At 41.5% G+C, this 17,293-nt stretch overlaps 1 long non-coding RNA gene across 1 annotated transcript; it reads left to right on the top strand.

The window, feature by feature from the left end:
- The first annotated feature begins 6,839 nt into the window (after positions 1 to 6,839).
- On the top strand, positions 6,840 to 11,583 carry LOC140599887 (uncharacterized). Its single transcript, XR_012002887.1, has 3 exons — positions 6,840 to 6,995; positions 8,940 to 9,019; positions 9,720 to 11,583. It is a non-coding gene; the product is annotated as an uncharacterized lncRNA (long non-coding RNA).
- Positions 11,584 to 17,293: the final 5,710 nt, after the last annotated feature.

The following is a 17,293-nucleotide window of genomic DNA, read 5'->3' as shown; positions in this document are numbered from 1 at the left end:
GTCTGAGGCAATAAGAGAAGAAAAACTGTATCTTATGTAAAAGAGGGTGGGATTCTCTGCTTCCACATTTCCTTGATCTCTAGTTCTCAGTGGCTTCTGAACCCACCCTGGCCCTGACGCATCTTTCAGCCAAATAGTTAATGACCTGTAAACAAATAAACAGCTGTTCACATGGGATCCATATATTTAAAAAGCCTTGAGGTGAACCTTTTGTGAAGCAAAGCATCTTTTTCTGTGTGATGCAGAAATGCTGCCTCTAATTTATCTGTTTTATAGGTTAGTGTACTACAGGGCTCTCTAAGCATAAAGGTATCATTTGTAGTTGCAGTCAGAAGAATGCTGATGAGATTTCCAGTTAAATTCCGATAAAATGAGGTCCGATTTCCTCACCGTGGTAGGATGGCCATTAAATTAACGTGCCTAATTCCAACAACCCAGTCTTTAGCTCTGTTCCACGTTAAAGCTCAGCGTTTTAATTGTTTTAAGTGGCAGGAACCAGATGCTCCTCCTCTCCATCAGAGAAACACACATTCCCACTGCCCCTTATGTTGTCTCCCAGAGATGGGTAAGATCCTCTGTGGGGAAAGCAATGACCTTGGAGAGAGGCTTTCAAGAAGAGGGGTCCTATTGCAGCCAAACTGGGAGGCAGTACAAATGCCAGCGGAGTCTATATTTGTCCGCCCCTGGTCTCTAAACTCCCGAGAATGCAACGTATGGTTGGAATGCTTTATCTTTGTAAGGAGAAGCATTATTCCACAAGGAAAAAATACATGAATAAACAAAGATGAATAGACCATTCTAAAAGGAGTGGTATTTTGATAACTTCTATTCTATTGTTTCTCTTGTACTGAAAGAACGTGTTCATTATAAAAATTTTGAAAGACACAGAAAAGTCCAAAGCAAATGTGTTTTCTGGACTTCCTCCCCCACCCCGAGCATACACCTATTGCAAAAATTGATCACACTGGACAAGTGAAACTTGCTTTCCAGTTAATATATAATGAACATTTCTTTTTTTTTTAAGATTTTATTTTTTATTTTATTCATGACACACACACACACACACACACACAGAGGCAGACACAGGCAGAGGGAGAAGCAGGATCCATGCAGAAAGCCTGATGTGGGACTCGATCCTGGGACTTCAGGATCATGCCCTGGGCCAAAGGGGCAGGCACTAAACTCCTGAGCCACCCAGGGATCCCCTGAACATTCCTTTATGCTATTTAATATCCTTTTACAACCATTTTTATGGCTCTATGATACATTTATTGGACATCAGCATTAAACATTTTTAAAAATGTTCTTCAGTAGTGATGAGCATTCTTTAGCTAATTCTTTGTTCTCATCCATTGTTTTCTTAATATAAAATTTATAAAAGAATTTCTGTTTTCTAAAACTGTATTAGTCCAAAGTGAAGGAAAGAAGACTGAGGCCAGACTGTTTGCTAGGCATGAATATCAGGAGCAGCACAGTATAATATTTTAAGAGCATGGGATCTACAGTCAGGTTGCCCTCATTTAAACTTCAGTTCTAATTTATATTCTCTGTTTCCTGTAAAATGAGGACAATAATGGCACCTGTGTTCTGGGGGTGCGGGTGATACAGATGAGTTAATATAGCAACATATCTGATCACTTTTGTATTTTCCTCTCTTGGTTCCATGAGCAGCTCGGGTAAGTGGGCATTATTGTGACCAAATTGCAGAGGAGGAAGCAGATGCCCACAAACAAGAAGTAACTTGGCCAAAGTGGCCAAGGTCAGATTCTGTGTCCCCAGCTCCAAAATGCATTCTTTCCCCTTTTATACTGCAAGTATTAATTTAATCCGTGTAGAGACCCAAATGAGCATTTGGCTGTATGAGTACAATGTTTTAGTCTCATTTCAGATCTTTGCTGAAGTATTGCTTCCCTGGAAAGGAGCATCTGCTTATTATTATATCTCTCTGTGTTTCTTTCCTGGCACTTGTGACTACTTTCATTACCTTTTAAACGTACTTCCTATTTATTGTCTCTCTTGCTAGAATGCATGTTCCTTGAGGGGACAGCTGGGTCTTTTCAATGATTTAGCACCAAGTCTGGCATCTAAAATACTTTTGTTAAATAAATAAATCTTACCATTCAGTTATGTACATAGCCTAAATTACCAGATAATTGCTAAATTATCCGTTATTGCTTACGCAATAAAGGTTATCTGTATGTATCCGTTCACCTAGATGATGGCCAACTTTTCCTTTCACTTTTTACTGAAAGTACCCTTGATTTTTAGATTAAAAAAGTAACCACACAATACCTACATTGGTAATATTTTAAGATGCATAGGTATATACAACTCATTATTGCCAGTTGTTGAATATAGTCTTCTGCTTTCAGATAATACTTTTGAGAAATCTCCAAACAGGTAAAAGGCTCAAATATGAATAAATTCCTAGAAAAACTCATTTTTTTAAAGCCCAGAGCTCTGCTTGCCCAGTATATGCTGTGTAGATAGGCAGAGCTACCTTGACTGAGTTGGCTGGCTGATCCATCTAAACAACTGGATAATTCCATTGAAAAGAAAAGCAAAAGTGTGTTCCCGTCCTTTTGCCTTGCCTAATTTGCTGTATTAGCTTTTCTTCCTTTATCTCTTTAAGAATTCCCATTTATCTTTCAAGTCTCCGTGTATCTATTCTGTCTAAAGTCTTATTTCTCTTTTGCCCTGGGAAGGATTTGGCTCTCCATTCATTGTGCTTCCATGATACCTTGTATATAAATATGATTATGGCTCTGAAGACGTTATTGTATGTTATATTGCAGTTAGTTTTTTTACATTTTTTATTTATTTATGATAGTCACACACACACACACACACACAGAGAGAGAGAGAGAGAGGCAGAGACATAGGCAGAGGGAGAGGGAGAAGCAGGCTCCTTGCACCAGGAGCCCGACGTGGGATTCGATCCCAGGTCTCCAGGATCGCGCCCTGGGCCAAAGGCAGGTGCTAAACCGCTGCGCCTCCCAGGGATCCCTGCAGTTAGTTTTTTGACCCATAGTCTCATGTGGACTGAGATTCTTCAGGACAGTGATCAGAGCTTGCATTCCCATTGCCTAGATCATTATTTAGCATTTGTAGGTTCTGCTGAATGAATGCGTGAACTATTTTGTGAGGATGTGTACTTCAATTCTGTTTGGTGAGCAACAAGGAGCCAAGGGAGATTTTTAGTTATTTTTATTTTTTCTCCAGCTTTAAAAAGATATAATTGACATATAACATATAAGGTTAAGGCATACAGTTTATTGGTTTGATACACTCATATATCACAAAATGATTACTACCATCCAAGGAAGATTTTTAATTAAGGGAACAGCAGGATCCAGTTTATGGTTTAGGATTACTTGTTTGATGAAACTTTAGTTCCACATTCAGGCTCCTTGCTAAAATTTACTCTTTCTATCTCACACATTTCATTTGTGGATGAAATTTTGTTTTATCTTTTGGTGATCCTGGAACCTGGTCATTCTCTCTGAAGATGTAATTTATCCTTATCTGCTCCACTTTCTTTGTATGTAGAGTGGTGCTTTATCTTGATATTTGGTATTTTCATGATCAGAGAATGTCATTTTTTCCCAACATTTGAGAATGGAGGGTAGGTGGAAAATATGCACACACTGCTCAGTTAGGAGGTTAGGAGTATTAGGCAGGATTGCAAGTTTCAAGGGGATTCCAGTTAGGAATACTGTTCAGTTCATTCTTCTTTCTTTTTCTTTCTTTCTTTCTTTCTTTCTTTCTTTCTTTCTTTCTTTCTTTCTTCTTTCTTTCTTTCTTTCTTTCTTTGTTTCTCTCTTTCTTTCTTTCTTCTCTTCCTTCCTTCCTTTTTTTTTTTAAAGATTTTATTAATTTATTCATGAGAGACACACAGAGAGAAGCAGAGACATAGGCAGAGGGAGAAGCAGGCTCCCCGCAGGGATTCCATTGCAGAACTCAATCCCAGACCCCAGGATCACAACCTGAGCCGAAAGCAGACTTTTAACTACTGAGCCACCCAGGTGACCCTGCATATTGTTTCTATCACTGTTTTTCCTCCACCCACTGAAAGCCCCTTAAGATTGCTGTCTATGTCTTATTTATTTATTTATTTATTTATTTATTTATTTATTTATTTATCTTCTGTGTCTTTCTTGTTCATTGTCACATCCCCAGCATCTAGTACAGTGCCTGGGACATAGTACGGATGCCAGTTTTTCAGTTTTTGTTTTTTAAAAAGGTATCAGATAAATCAGCGAAAGCCTGACTGATGAAAGGAGTAAAGTTTCTCAGATATAGAGCCTATTTGCATTTTGGTAACACTGATATTACCCAGAGAGGGAAGATGACAGAAGCCAAAGTCTAGTAGGTATGTAACAAGGGCCCACAGCTGATATTCCTTTGGAAGATAAAGTGATTCTAGGGTCTTTGGAAAACTTTTTTTTTTTAAATTCATGAGAAACACAGAGAGAGAGGCAGAGACACAGGCAGAGGGAGAAGCAGGCTCCATGCAGGGAGCCCAACGTGGGACTTGATCCCGGGACTCCAGGATCATGCCCTGGGTTGAAGGCAGGTGCTCGACCACTGAGCCACCCAGGTGTTCTGGGTCTTTGGAAAACTTTTGAGCAAGAAGTCAGGTAAGCCCATAAAGCTCATCTTCCTTTGCTGGGAGCTCACAAACTCTAACGTATGTCTTTCATTACCAAGGTGACTAGTAATGTCACCTATGGACTTTTGCTTTGGAACTGAAAGTCAGCAACATCATTCCTTTACTTGAAACGGGCTCATGCTTGCCCTGTCTCCACTGATTCTCCTTGCTTCCACTCCCATCCTCTCAAAGAACACTCGCTGTACAACTGAAGCTTCTAAGAGGGGAGAAGAGAAGCACGGAGGGAAGGTTCTGTTACTCCTGCCAACCTTCTCAGGGGGATGCGTGTCTGCTGGGACAGAGAAAGCAGGTGACACTGCAGCGTCCCTGCATCCTGGGGACCTGCCCAAATCTAAGCTCTTCCTACTGTTTGCTGGTTGCCAGCTTCTTGTTCAATTGCTCTAATTTTAGATGCTGGCATTCTGGGACAGAACTATGTTTACTAGACATTAAGCATACAGTTTTAGATTGCGTGTTAGTGCCCAAGACATTCTAAGGCCGCTCGTAACTTAAAAAAAGTCCTACCCACAAGGCCCTCCTATCCCTTTATGCAATAGGGGTCAGGTCTTTGCATTTAAGTCTGAAATGATCTCCTAGGCACTGTTAATACGAGGCGACAGCCTTGTGCTTCACGTTGCACTGTCCACCTTTGCAAAGACACTTGATTTTCTCAGCATCTCGTTTATATTTAGGAGTGTCCGTTGCTGTGGTGATATGTAACAGCCCCGCAGGAACTTAAACACCCAGAGCCCTGGATTCTGGGCCTGGGAGCTGTTCGATGGTGGGGGCTGTCCTGACTGCGAGCCCGGGGTCCAGCTTCTGTAGCTTCAGGCTGGCTGACATGGACTGAGGTGAAGCCTCAATAAAATCTTCAAAAAAAAATTTAAACAAAATAATCAGAATTTCATAGATTTCTATATCAAATCTAATTCGGTGGGATCATTTTCTTGGGGATTTTTATTTATTTTATTTTTTTAAAGATTTATTTATTTATTCATGAAAGACAGAGAGGGAGAGAGAGAGGCAGAAACACAGGCAGAGGGAGAAGCAGGCTCCCTGTGGGGAGCCCGACGTGGGACTCGATCCTGGGTCTCCAGGATCATGACCTGAGCTGAAGGCAGACGCTCAACTGCTGAGCCACCCGAGCTGCCCCCTTCTTGGGGGTTTTTAAAAAATATTTATTTATTTGAGAGAGAGTGAGAGCCAGAGAGATCACAGAGGGAGAGGGAGAAGGAAACTCACTGCTGAGCAGGGAGCCCGATGCAGGGGCTGGATCCCAAGACCCCAGGATCATGATCTGAGCTGAAGGCAGATGCTTAACCGACTGAGCCACCCGGGCACCCCAGGGATTTTTGAGAAGAGATGAGAAGTGCTTCCTTATGGGTCACATAAGTTACACATTTAGTCTTTCGATTGTATCAGGGTTTCATGTGGCTTACACTACTGTATGCTCCATCACAGATATATTTTTCTTTTTTTTTTAAAGATTTTATTTATTCATGAGAGGTAGAGAGAGAGAGAGAGGCAGAGACACAGGCAGAGGGAGAAGCAGGCTCCATGCAGGGAGCCCGACGTGGGACTCGATCCTGGGTCTCCAGGATCACTCCCTGGGCCAAAGGCAGTTGCTAAACTGCTGAACCACCCAGGGATCCCCACAAATATATTTTTCTAATGCTAAAATATCAGTTTCTCTTTCCTGTCACTCCAACACCGTTTCCTGGTTAGTTTTCCTGGTTCAGTCACCAGGTGGTGACTATCTTATGTCTGCCCACAGCACATCACCACTCAGTCACCCCTTCTGAAAGGTGTGCCCCCCCAAAGCTCTATGACGATGTGACCCTGCCTTTCCGGGCCTTCGCCGATTAGGTCAAGGGTGTGCTGTGGGCCAATTCGAATGCTTTCTGTGGGATTCTGAGGAAGAATCTTCCAGAGAAACTGGAAATTTAATATTTGAACTTGGGAGCTATGAGTGTCCATTTTATTTTCATCCAGTGGACAAAGCACCATGTTAAGAAAGACGAAGCAGAAGAGGAGAGGTGGACAAATTCTTGACCCCTTTTCCATTTCTGTTCAGTCTTAGGCCTGGCCACATTCCTATCCTTGGGTTGTATGAATCACCCCTGTATCTTAATGCTAAATCTCTCACTGCTTCTTCTCTTTCCTTTTTTTCCTTTCTTTTTTTGGCCAGAGCAAGTGTGAGGCTTTCTTCTGTTGTTTCTAACCAAAAGAATCTCAACTATTCCACATTTACTGAGCCAGTATTCAGTTGCCATTGCCACTACTCCATGGAGCAGACAAAGATAGAGGAAAGGAGAAACATGTAAACAAATAATTCATCATCAAGGTAGGAAATGGGGGGTTTTCTTCTCTTTTTTCATTCATAGTCACAGACTCTCTCCTTGAGGGAAATTTTGTGGTATGTGTGAGAGGTTGGAGATCAAAGCCCATGACAACAAATAGCAAAGAGCATGATGTAGCTACAATCAGGAAAGAAATAAGGTTTTGAAAGACAGAGTCCAAGTCTGAAATTTCATATATGTGGAATGTGTGCCCAACAGAAAGATCCTGGCTCTCTTGGGCAGATCAAATGTTAAATCTTGGACCCCTCCATAGGACAAATACCATTGGTAGGAGCCAGGAATGATTTGATTTTCAAGGACCTGTTAGGATCTTTTAACATTTGCATATTGTCATTTTATTTGCTTCGTGTGGGGAAAGTGAGAGGTTCTTGCAAGTCCTTTGATAATCAGCACTGCCTTTTCTCCACTTTGACATAGATAATTCACATCCCAATTATGATGTGAATTCAAATACGATTATTATTCAAACATAAATGGTCTTGTATTTTCATTACTAGAAAATAACTTTCTACTTGATAGAGCCAAGTTATGGAAAAGTCAGCATTGTCTGTTTTTCATAAAGCACATTCTTTCTCTGCTTCGTGCCAAAATTCTGTCTCAGTTGAAGATAAAGTGGAAAAATCTTCATTGTGGTTGATGTATAGCTTTTTATGAGAAGGAATATATTATGATTCTAACTCTATCCTTTGACCTTCTGTTCTGACTTAAGGTTACATGAGAAGAATATTTAAAAATCAGAGAGAGTATTAAGAGTATGGATATAAAGAATAAATGTTGGAGAATTTCTTATTTAGACATTAAAATATATTTTTTTAAAAAATAAGGAGATTAAAGGAAAATCTTCCATAGGATAGTTTTTAGTTTCACTTGGGAAGATCAAGACACAGAAACGTAATTCACACATTATATCAGGCAGAGGTGCAAATTTCCTCCCCTACTAACTCCATTAAAAATGTTATCTCCTACAAGTGTCTGTTGGGGAAATTTAATTTCAGATCTTGAATATTTAAATATTATGTACGCAAGACCAGGATATAGGTATTTCTATCACTAATCCAGTGATAGAAACTGGATGAGTTTTATGTTCCAATGTTAACTAGTTGGATTTGAGTCGATCATCTTCTGGTTTTTTTATCATCCTTCCCAACCTGAAATGAGCAAACGTTTCATGGATTTTTTCCTTCTCGGTTTGGTTTTCCCCTGTTACACATTTTGCCAGATGGCTGAGTTTCATTTAGAGAAGAATTTTCCATAATAACATATCACTTGGTGCTCATGGCCAATGGTCCCACTCCCCCCTGCCATCTGCAGGAACCATGGAATGGAGTAAAGTGGCAAATGAGACAGGCTTGGTAGAGCCTGGAGGAGGGGGAGGGGGAGGGGAAGGTCCCAGAGGGAGGAGGGGGGGTGAGGGGGAAGGAGGAGAAAAGATACACCAGAAGAGGGGAGACTTGGATGCCAAAGATTTGAAGGAAAAGCCTATTATAGCAAGAGCTTGGGGGTGAGTGTGTGTGTGTGTGTGAGAGAGAGAGACAGAGACAGAGACAGAGACACAGAGAGAGACAGAGAGGAGAGAGGGAACCACAGGCACATGCTTAGGAAGAATTGTGTGTGTAAGTATTTTGGAGTGTGTAGCTAGAGGGCATTTTGACAGATGTGGAACATGTGCGGCACAACATTGTTTGGAGGAGGGGAGCACTAGGGGAGAAAGGAGCATTGCTGAGCTGCACAAAGAGATGAGGCCAAGATCCTGGGTGTGCAAGTGAGGGCTTGGTGAGGGAAACGGTATTAAGAAGGTAGAAGAAACTCACGTTGTGCCATTAGCTGTGTTTGCCGAATTTTAGTTATTCTGACAAAAAATAGAAAATTTTACCCAGAGGGTTTGTAATTGAAAAAAAAAAATATTCCATGTCTCTTGGCATCTGCAGACTGGGTAACCAACACACGAAATCTAAAGAAGGGGCTCGCTTCTGGGACCAGAACCTTCACTCTGCCTGGTACAAAACAGGTAACTTGGAAAAAACGGATTGGAGTTCGTGAAAACTAACTTTTGGGCTTAGCGACTTTCAGCGGATTACATCTTTGGGCTTCCGTTTCCTCAATTAAAAAAATAAAGCAGTTGGTTGAGATAAGTGTTTACCAAATAGTTCTCTACAATTCTTCCTAGAACGAGCCTCCCCCTCACTTCCAGGATTCAGGCAGAGCTGTTAGAGCTTTTTCTGTTTATATCTTAGTCTTTGAAGAATATATTCTGATTAAAAGAAAAAAAAAAGAGATGTATTAGATTGGATTCTTAAGTTCCCTGCAAGCTCTGTTAACCTAAATATGTGTGCACTGGGGTTGACACGAACCCATATGATGCATTAAATCAGCCAACAAATATTTACTGAGCACCTACTGTACAGTAGGCGGAGTTTTAGGCATTGAACATAAAGCAGCAAAGGAGACCAAGTCCTTATGCTCAAAGAGCTTACCCTCTAGTTGAAGGAAAGATGATAAAGTGATTACAGCGGGTGCTTAGGAATAGTAACACAGACAAGGGCACAAAGAGCAATGGGGGGTCTTCCTAGGAATGACATTTGAACAGTCACCAGATGAAAATAGGAGAAAGATCAGGGAAAGGATCTGGGAAAGAACATTCCAGGTGGAGAGAATATCGTGTAAAGGACCTTGGCGGATACAAACCTGCAAATTTACTTTCCCCACAGGAGCAGATCTTGGTCTCCAGATTCCAGGCTCCAGTGAGGAAGGACACACTTGGTTTTGCAGATGAAAGGCCCTGGGATCTCTTCTGCTTTCAGCAAGGCCTTGTGTTCGAGGCTCCCCCTTGCCCTCCTGGGGGTGGGCGAGGGGCTCACCCCACCTCACCTGCACAGCGAGGTGCTTGCTGGCCACAGACTGTGTGTCTGGTCCTCATGAAATGTCTTATCCTACCCTGTACCTGTGTATCAGCCTCTCATGTGCTGGGGGTAACGCAGTAAGTGGGCCCCGATACTGCTTTAATCTGGTCACCACTGCTGATGACCACCGACCTTACCACTGTCTCTGGTCCCCAAGACCCCATGGCCAGCAGCCTTGGTCTCTCTGTTCAGACCCCAGATCTCCTTGGTCCTCTCAGCTCTGCTGTGGCATGGAGCCCTTGGGGGCTTCTCTTGTTCCATGGGGCCTGGGGCAAGAGGAGTGAGAAGAGCCCAGACTCAGCCTCAGAGCTTAGGCCTGCATTCCGGTTCCACAGAGCCGGATGACCTTGAATGTCTTTGGGTTTTCATCTTTGTTTCAGCTGCTCAACGGTAAAATGGGGGATGATCAATCAGGTTATGGCTGTTGTCAGGTATAAACAGGCTAATATGATGATGCAAAATGCTTTTAAAAGTGCAGGCTACGTACACCGGGTACAGTGTTGGTTTCTAAGACAATCCTAGACACTGCCCTTGGCTCCTTGCTCTCAATGTCTTTCAGCCAACAGAAACCCCCCACTTTTCTGAGAGGTTCCCCAGACGAGGCTGTAGGAAGTAAGGACTGAGCTGCTATGATTTAGGCTTCCCTCAACCGAATGGGACCCTTTTTTAGAATTTAACATCTGATCAGAAATAGTTTGTACTCAACTGAACATTTTCACATGCCTTGTTTTATTGAACCCTCAAGGTAACATTGTGAAGTTTGAATTATTAACCCCATATTCTACACGAGGCTAAGAGAGGTTGTGACTTGATCCCACACGTAATCAGTGGCCCAATTCAGGCTTTTTTAGAAAAAAGATTTTTGCCTCCAGCATCAGAGTGCTGGTCAGTACACCTCAGCTGTCTTTAAGAAAATCTTTGCATAAACCTACAGGTCAGAATATCAGGCAGATGAACTGGCAAAATCGAAATTTAAGAATAACCTGTTTTATAAAATTCTTGCTTCTTTGTTTTTCTGCATCCCTTTTCATGTCATTACTTACCCTTGTCCCCACTCCTTGCAATGTCAGGAGTGAAAGTGGAGTAGGAGGTGTAACTTTGAATTGTTTTAGTACTTTTGTGTTTTCTCTGAAACATCGTTTAAGTAAGGCTCATTTTTTAGACTTCGTGGAGGCACTCCCTCTTCCCTTTTTATTTAAACGTAAAATTGCAAAATAAAGCCACTAAATCAGCTTACTGATTATTCTTCGGAGACCTGTGGCATGTGATATCAATTATTCGTCTAACTATAAGAGAATGGGGTACACAAAAAATAAAATACCTTAGCTTTCATACCACCCGTTCCCTTTCAAATGACAACGTTTACAATTAAACCGCAGTGACATTAAAATGTGAACGGACTGCTTGCTGCTCAGAGCTACCATTGGCACAAAGTGTACGTCTGCAGCGTCCTGGTCACGGATGGGGACGGCCAACATGGCCACATTTGTTCTCTTTTCTTGTCGCCACCACTCCCGTCAAAACCCCAGGATATTTCAGGAATTATGATCCTTTCTCTTTTTCTTCAAAGATCACGTACGTTAGTATGTAGTATCTTCCAATGGAATAGCTGATTGTTCAAAGTCGTTTCTAGGAGAACACATTAAATTTGTAACACGCTTCTGGAGGTCAAGCCCTGCCTCGTCTCGCGTGAGAATTTTTGGGGGGCTCAGTTTCTCAAGACCAGTATCTGAGTTTTGTTTCACACGAGAAGGCTGCTCGTCCTTTGGAGAATAGGGCCTGGGCTGGGACTGTGTAGCTGGCGTTAGAGAGCCTCAGTGGAACCGTCTGTGGGGAGAGACCCTGGAGCATCCCCCTTGCTGTGCCCGCAGCCAGGGCCCTGTGCACCTGCTGTTCACACATTGCACTAACCTGTTGGCTTCTACGAGTGGTGGATCCCGCTGCCATCCTCCGTGGTATCTAGGTCCACACTGCAATCACACAGGCCGAGATCTGGCCAAAGGGCTTCCATTTTCTCTAAAGCTCCCATTAAATCATGTCAAGTGATTTCAAAGCTGAACTCTTTTTTTCCTCTCCTCTCTGGAAAGCTTGCCAAGTACATTCCTGCCTATGTATTAAGGGAATTTGGGTAGTCATTTCAAGAAAGTTCAGAAGGATAAAAGAAACATTCCAATTTCCAGAGTGTTGATAAAGCATCGCAGCACATGTTAACAAGGTGTATCATTTAGGTCTTTATTTTAATCTGCGTCGCCGTTGTGTGGCAGGAAACTTGGGGCCTTTTCACACTCCTCACTTTACAGGAAATCTCCATGGAGCCTTTACTAGGGGCCTGTTGCACGCGCTTTAAGAGGAAATGCAACTTTATGTTCTTTTTACACTCAGAAGTCTGAAAGGAACATTGTTTTTTAAGAGCGCTGTGCAGAGGGCAGAACGAACTTTAATTACCTCCTTGAGGTGTCGACAATTAGGGAAACTGAGGAAGCCGCGACTTCTTAGATGAGAGCAGCTTTTCAGTTACCTGGGAAGGTGTTTTATAAGGTACCCTGTCACTTTGATAAGTGCAGTTCTCCAACTACTGTTTAATTATCTGTCACAGTCAGAATGCACATGAAGAAAGCCTTGAGACAACTGAACTTGTCTGGGCCCAAAAAGAGGAATTCATTTCCTGGCGAATGCCTCCGAAATAGGTAAAATTCAAGCTGCTTTCAAGGCATTGAGGAAATGTGCTTTTAGCTTCCTCCCCTCCCCATTTAGTTATTCCAGGTGACCAAGAGCAAATTACTTTGAGACAGGTTGACCCTTTGTAGTAACTGTCTTTAAAAATACAGAGCCAAAAAAAAAAAAAATTAAAAAAAATAAAAATACAGAAACCCTAATCCTTCTTATTGGTTGACTTATTTTCTAGGTGTGTTCTTCTTATGTTAGGAGTGATAGCCTGCCCGAAATAAGATGTGGTTCCATCCCCTTCAGGCTTCTGTTTCTTCTATTTCACAACGACCCCTGCAATATCTTTTCTCCCCTTCAGTTGCACATTAGTATTTCCCTTTTGTGGCACTCAGGGCACCATCTCTGTATCCTGCCTTGAGGTTATGGACTCCAGGCTCCTCTCAGAGCCTTACCTTTCAGGGCCCGGGAGCAGCTCTGTGTGCTGAAACATAATCATCCCCCAAACATCTTTTTGCACAACTGTTTATTGAAGGACGATCGTATGTACTAAGCTGTGTACTAGGTGCTGGAAGAAAATCCTGCCCCCATGGAGTTTATGTTCTGGGGACCTGGTGCCCGGGGAGGGGGGATCAGCCTCTCCCTGTAAAATAGAACTTGGTCTCCCTTAAATCTTGCCTCATCTCATCACAAGATGTGTACCGCTGTAGTCTGAATACAGCCTACCGGGATGGAGAGTGAATTCTTTTCTCTCTCTCTCTCTCATTTTTAAGATTTTATTTGTAAGTATCTCTACCCCCAATATGGGGCTCGAACTCACAGCCATGAGATCAAGAGTCACAGGCTCTTCTTTTTTTTTTTTTTTTTTTTTAGATTTTATTCATTTATTCATATGAGAGAGAGAGAGAGAGAGAGAGAGAGAGAGAGGCAGAGACACAGGCAGAGGGAGAAGTAGGCTCCATGCAGGGAGCCTGAGTGGGACTTGATCCCAGGACTCCAAGATCGCCCCCTGGACCAAAGGCAGGTGCCAAACCACTGAGCCACCCAGGGATCCCCATGAGAGTCACAGGCTCTTCTGACCGAGCCAGCCAGGTGCCCCGAGACTGAATTCTTATTAAGAGAAAATTGCATTTGTTGTGTTACGGCATTGCTAATTCAGAGCCAAGAGCTCTTTCTGCTATAGGAACCTCTGTCTGGTTTTCATGATTATATGAGAAGAGAGAACCCGACACATAAATCTTTCCACAACCATTACCCACTTCTCTGCCCTGATGGCCTGGTTTTAAATTCCAAAAAGTGAAGACAATCAAGAAACAGAACCAAAAAGATGGAAGATTCCTGCTTTCATGGAGCTTGTGTTTGGGGGTGGGGGGTATGGGGGGGAGAGGCAGAAAACACAAAAAACAACTAAGTAATGTGTGTCAGGTGCTGTTACTATAGTAACAGTAAGTGCCATTATCCACACAGTTTACAAAGTAATCATATAAACACTATTATTGAACAAATATTTATTGAGCAGACCATTTGTACCAGCCATCATGCTTACAACCGTGTAGTTACAATTTTATTTGTATTTTAAGATCGAAATTTTGATATTTAGGGAGGTGAAGTTATTTTTCCAGGGCAGTAGAGCTGACAAATTGCAGAACCAGGACACAAACTCCTATTTGCAGCTTCCAAGTATTTCAGTTTCCAAGTTGCCTCTTTCTGAGGCAATAGCTGTAACTTTAAAATCTGGGCCCTGAAGCAAACATTTCTATAGAAGCGCCCTTGTTTCTTCCTTCACTTACTATTTAACTGCAAAATAAATCCATTTCTAGGGAAATGGGTCTGTACCTTCAGGGGCTTCTTACCATGTGTGTTGCTGGGGTGATATTTTATCTTCACATAAATGAGTTCAGATGGCCTCAAAATTCATTATGACTTGCAAAAGGAATGCATGATTATGTTTTTAAAAATTTGCATTTGGAGGCGCCTGGGTGGCTAAGTTGCTTCAGTGTCGGACTCTTGGACTGGCTCAGGTCATGATCTTAAGGTTGTGGGACTGAGCCCCCTGTCAGGCATTGCGCTCAGCATGGAGTCTCCTGATGATTCTCTCCCTCTCCCTCTCCCCGCATCTCAACTCGCAAGCATGCACGCTCTGTCTCACACAAATAAATGAATAAAAATCTTTAAAAAATTTGCATTCATAAGCTGTCCTTTAAATGACGTTGAAGAAATTCATTTAGCATAATAGCCTTCTCCCTGTTTCATATCCTTTCTGCTTTCAATTTCCTCTGGTCAAATGAATTTCAAAATTAGATCCTTTGACTCTTTTATAAACTGTATTTGGAGAGTCTCTCAATGAAGTCTTTGCTAGATTCTTAAAAGCCCTTGGCTCTCTGAATTTCATCCTTTACATGGGAAACAGGAGAGATTCTTGAGAATACTCTGAATTGACATCTATTTCCGCTCTTTTGCAATAGTTTCTCAAGGTAGGAAGTTTAAAAGAAAGTTAGGATATTTGACCGTTGGGAAAATGCACAGAGCTGCAAGTCGTAGCATTTGGAGGCCAGAAAAATCAGACTGCTTCTCCTGAACATTGATATATGTATATAAATACATATATATATGTATTTTTTTTTTAGTTGTGTTTTTAACAGTCTCCTCATTCCTTTTATTCTTGCCACTGGACAGCCTCCTCTCCAGTAAAAAGTTCTAAACTGATTTTAAACCAAGATGAATGCAGCAATGGGGACATGAAGAAAGCCAGTACACTACAGTGGACAGAGCACGCAAGGTTTTTTTTTTTTTAAGATTTTATTTATTCATGGGACAGAGAGAGAGAGAGAGAGAGAGAGAGAGAGAGAGGCAGAGACACAGGCAGAGGGAGAAGCAGGCTCCATGCAGGGAGCCGGACATGGGACTCGATCCTTAGACTCCAGGATCACACCCTGGGCTGAAGGCGGTGCTAAACCACTGAGCCACCCAGGCTGCCCTGCACAGCCATTTTTAAAACAGTTGAGCAACTTGTATAATTAATAAACTTTAAAGATACAAAAATAAGAATATAAAATTTAAAAAGCAACATGTGTCCAATGGAGAGACTATCGCTGGGAATATTTTGGGATGGTCTTTCCTTTCAGTCATGTTTTCCTCCCACAAAAATATGCGATCATATATTATGGACTTCTTTTTCTGGAACATTTCCTTTTTCTTTGCATCATTTTTAGGACTCTTCAGTGGACTGATGAATTATGATTTATCTACTTGTCTCCTATTGACCATGTAAGTTAGTTCTAATTTTTCATTCTTATTAATAATGTTATAATTAACATCTTTAAAGTAAAACATTTGAGCACATCTGTGATTAGGGTCCTTAAGCAACTTTAACAGAAGTTAAATTGTTTGGGCAAAGGGTATATAGGATTTTAAGGTTTTTGTTAGTTTTGTCAAATTGTTCTCAAAATTCTATATTCCCACCAATAGCATGTGGTAAACTGAAACACTGGATAAGAAACTTTCAAATGTAGAAGGTAAAATACATAATTTTAAAAAGTACATTTCAGGGGCACCTGGGTGGCTCAGTTGGTTGAGCATCTGACTCCTGAATTTGGCTCAGGTTATGATCTCAGGGTTGTGGGATTGAGGCCCACGTGGGGCTCTGTACTCAGCTTGAGGCTGCTTGGGATTCTCTCTCTCTCTCTCTCTCTCTCTCTCTCTCTTCCCCCCTCTCTAAAATAAATAAACATTTTTTTAAAAAGTACATTTCAGATAATTTCAACACTAAGTCTATTCTGTTCCTTCATTTTGGGTTTTTTCTATTGGTCAATTATCCCAAAGAAAGAAAAAATGGAATGCCATTATAACAGAGAAGGTCCAGGAAGTTTGCTGAACCAGGACTCAAGAAATTTGGCCTTCAGTCCTGGCTCTGTCACTCATCTGATGTGTATTACTCTAAGCCAGCCAGTTATCTTCCCTGAGACTTAGATTCTTTATTTGTGGTTCTGAAATAATAATTAATAGTATCTTCTTTTACTCTCAAAGTGGACCATAAAATTCCATGCTTACCCTATGTATTGATATGTGAGGTATTTCTTCTATTGAAATGGTACCTGTTGCTTTGCCTGCGTAGCCTATTTCTCTCACTTTCTGTTGTGGAACTGCTCTTTCTCATCGCCATAGACTTTCCTCCAGTCTATACGCTCGAAGTCTAATCCCATCGTTGGCCTGGGTTTGGGTTTGGCCAGGGGAACAGCACATCCTCTAGGGTTCAAACATAGATCTCAAATGGGCATGTGACCTAAACCAGGCTCCTATGACTTTTCCTCTTGGATTTCTGAGGGGCTTACTGATACCAGTAAGGCTGGCTCACACTGGCCCACAGGAACCAACGTTATTTTCTAGAAATTTCACAAATCAGGTGTTAAACACAGTCATTATAAAAATCAGATCATATAAACGTGTATTAAAATAAAGGTAGTGAATACTCAAAACTCAAAACTAATTATTGTACTTTATTTTATTATTGCCTATGCTCTTAAAGTTATCTATATGCATTTTATCCATATGGTAGAAATACTATATAATGGACTATATGAATCTCTTCTCAGTTCCTTGTTTAGTGATGTCAGGTTGAAATTGGCTAAGGTGAGAATATTTACACCATGGAAATTGGCAGATGCCAATGGATATCCAAAACCAGAGTTTTTGCTTTTTTTTTTTTTTTTTTTCTGAAG

The sequence above is a fragment of the Vulpes vulpes genome, chromosome 8, assembly GCF_048418805.1.
Source record: "Vulpes vulpes isolate BD-2025 chromosome 8, VulVul3, whole genome shotgun sequence".
In the NCBI taxonomy this organism is placed as follows: Eukaryota; Metazoa; Chordata; class Mammalia; order Carnivora; family Canidae; genus Vulpes; species Vulpes vulpes.
The sequence above is the reverse complement of the archived record's forward strand: the minus strand, read 5'-3'. Positions and strand labels throughout refer to the sequence as shown.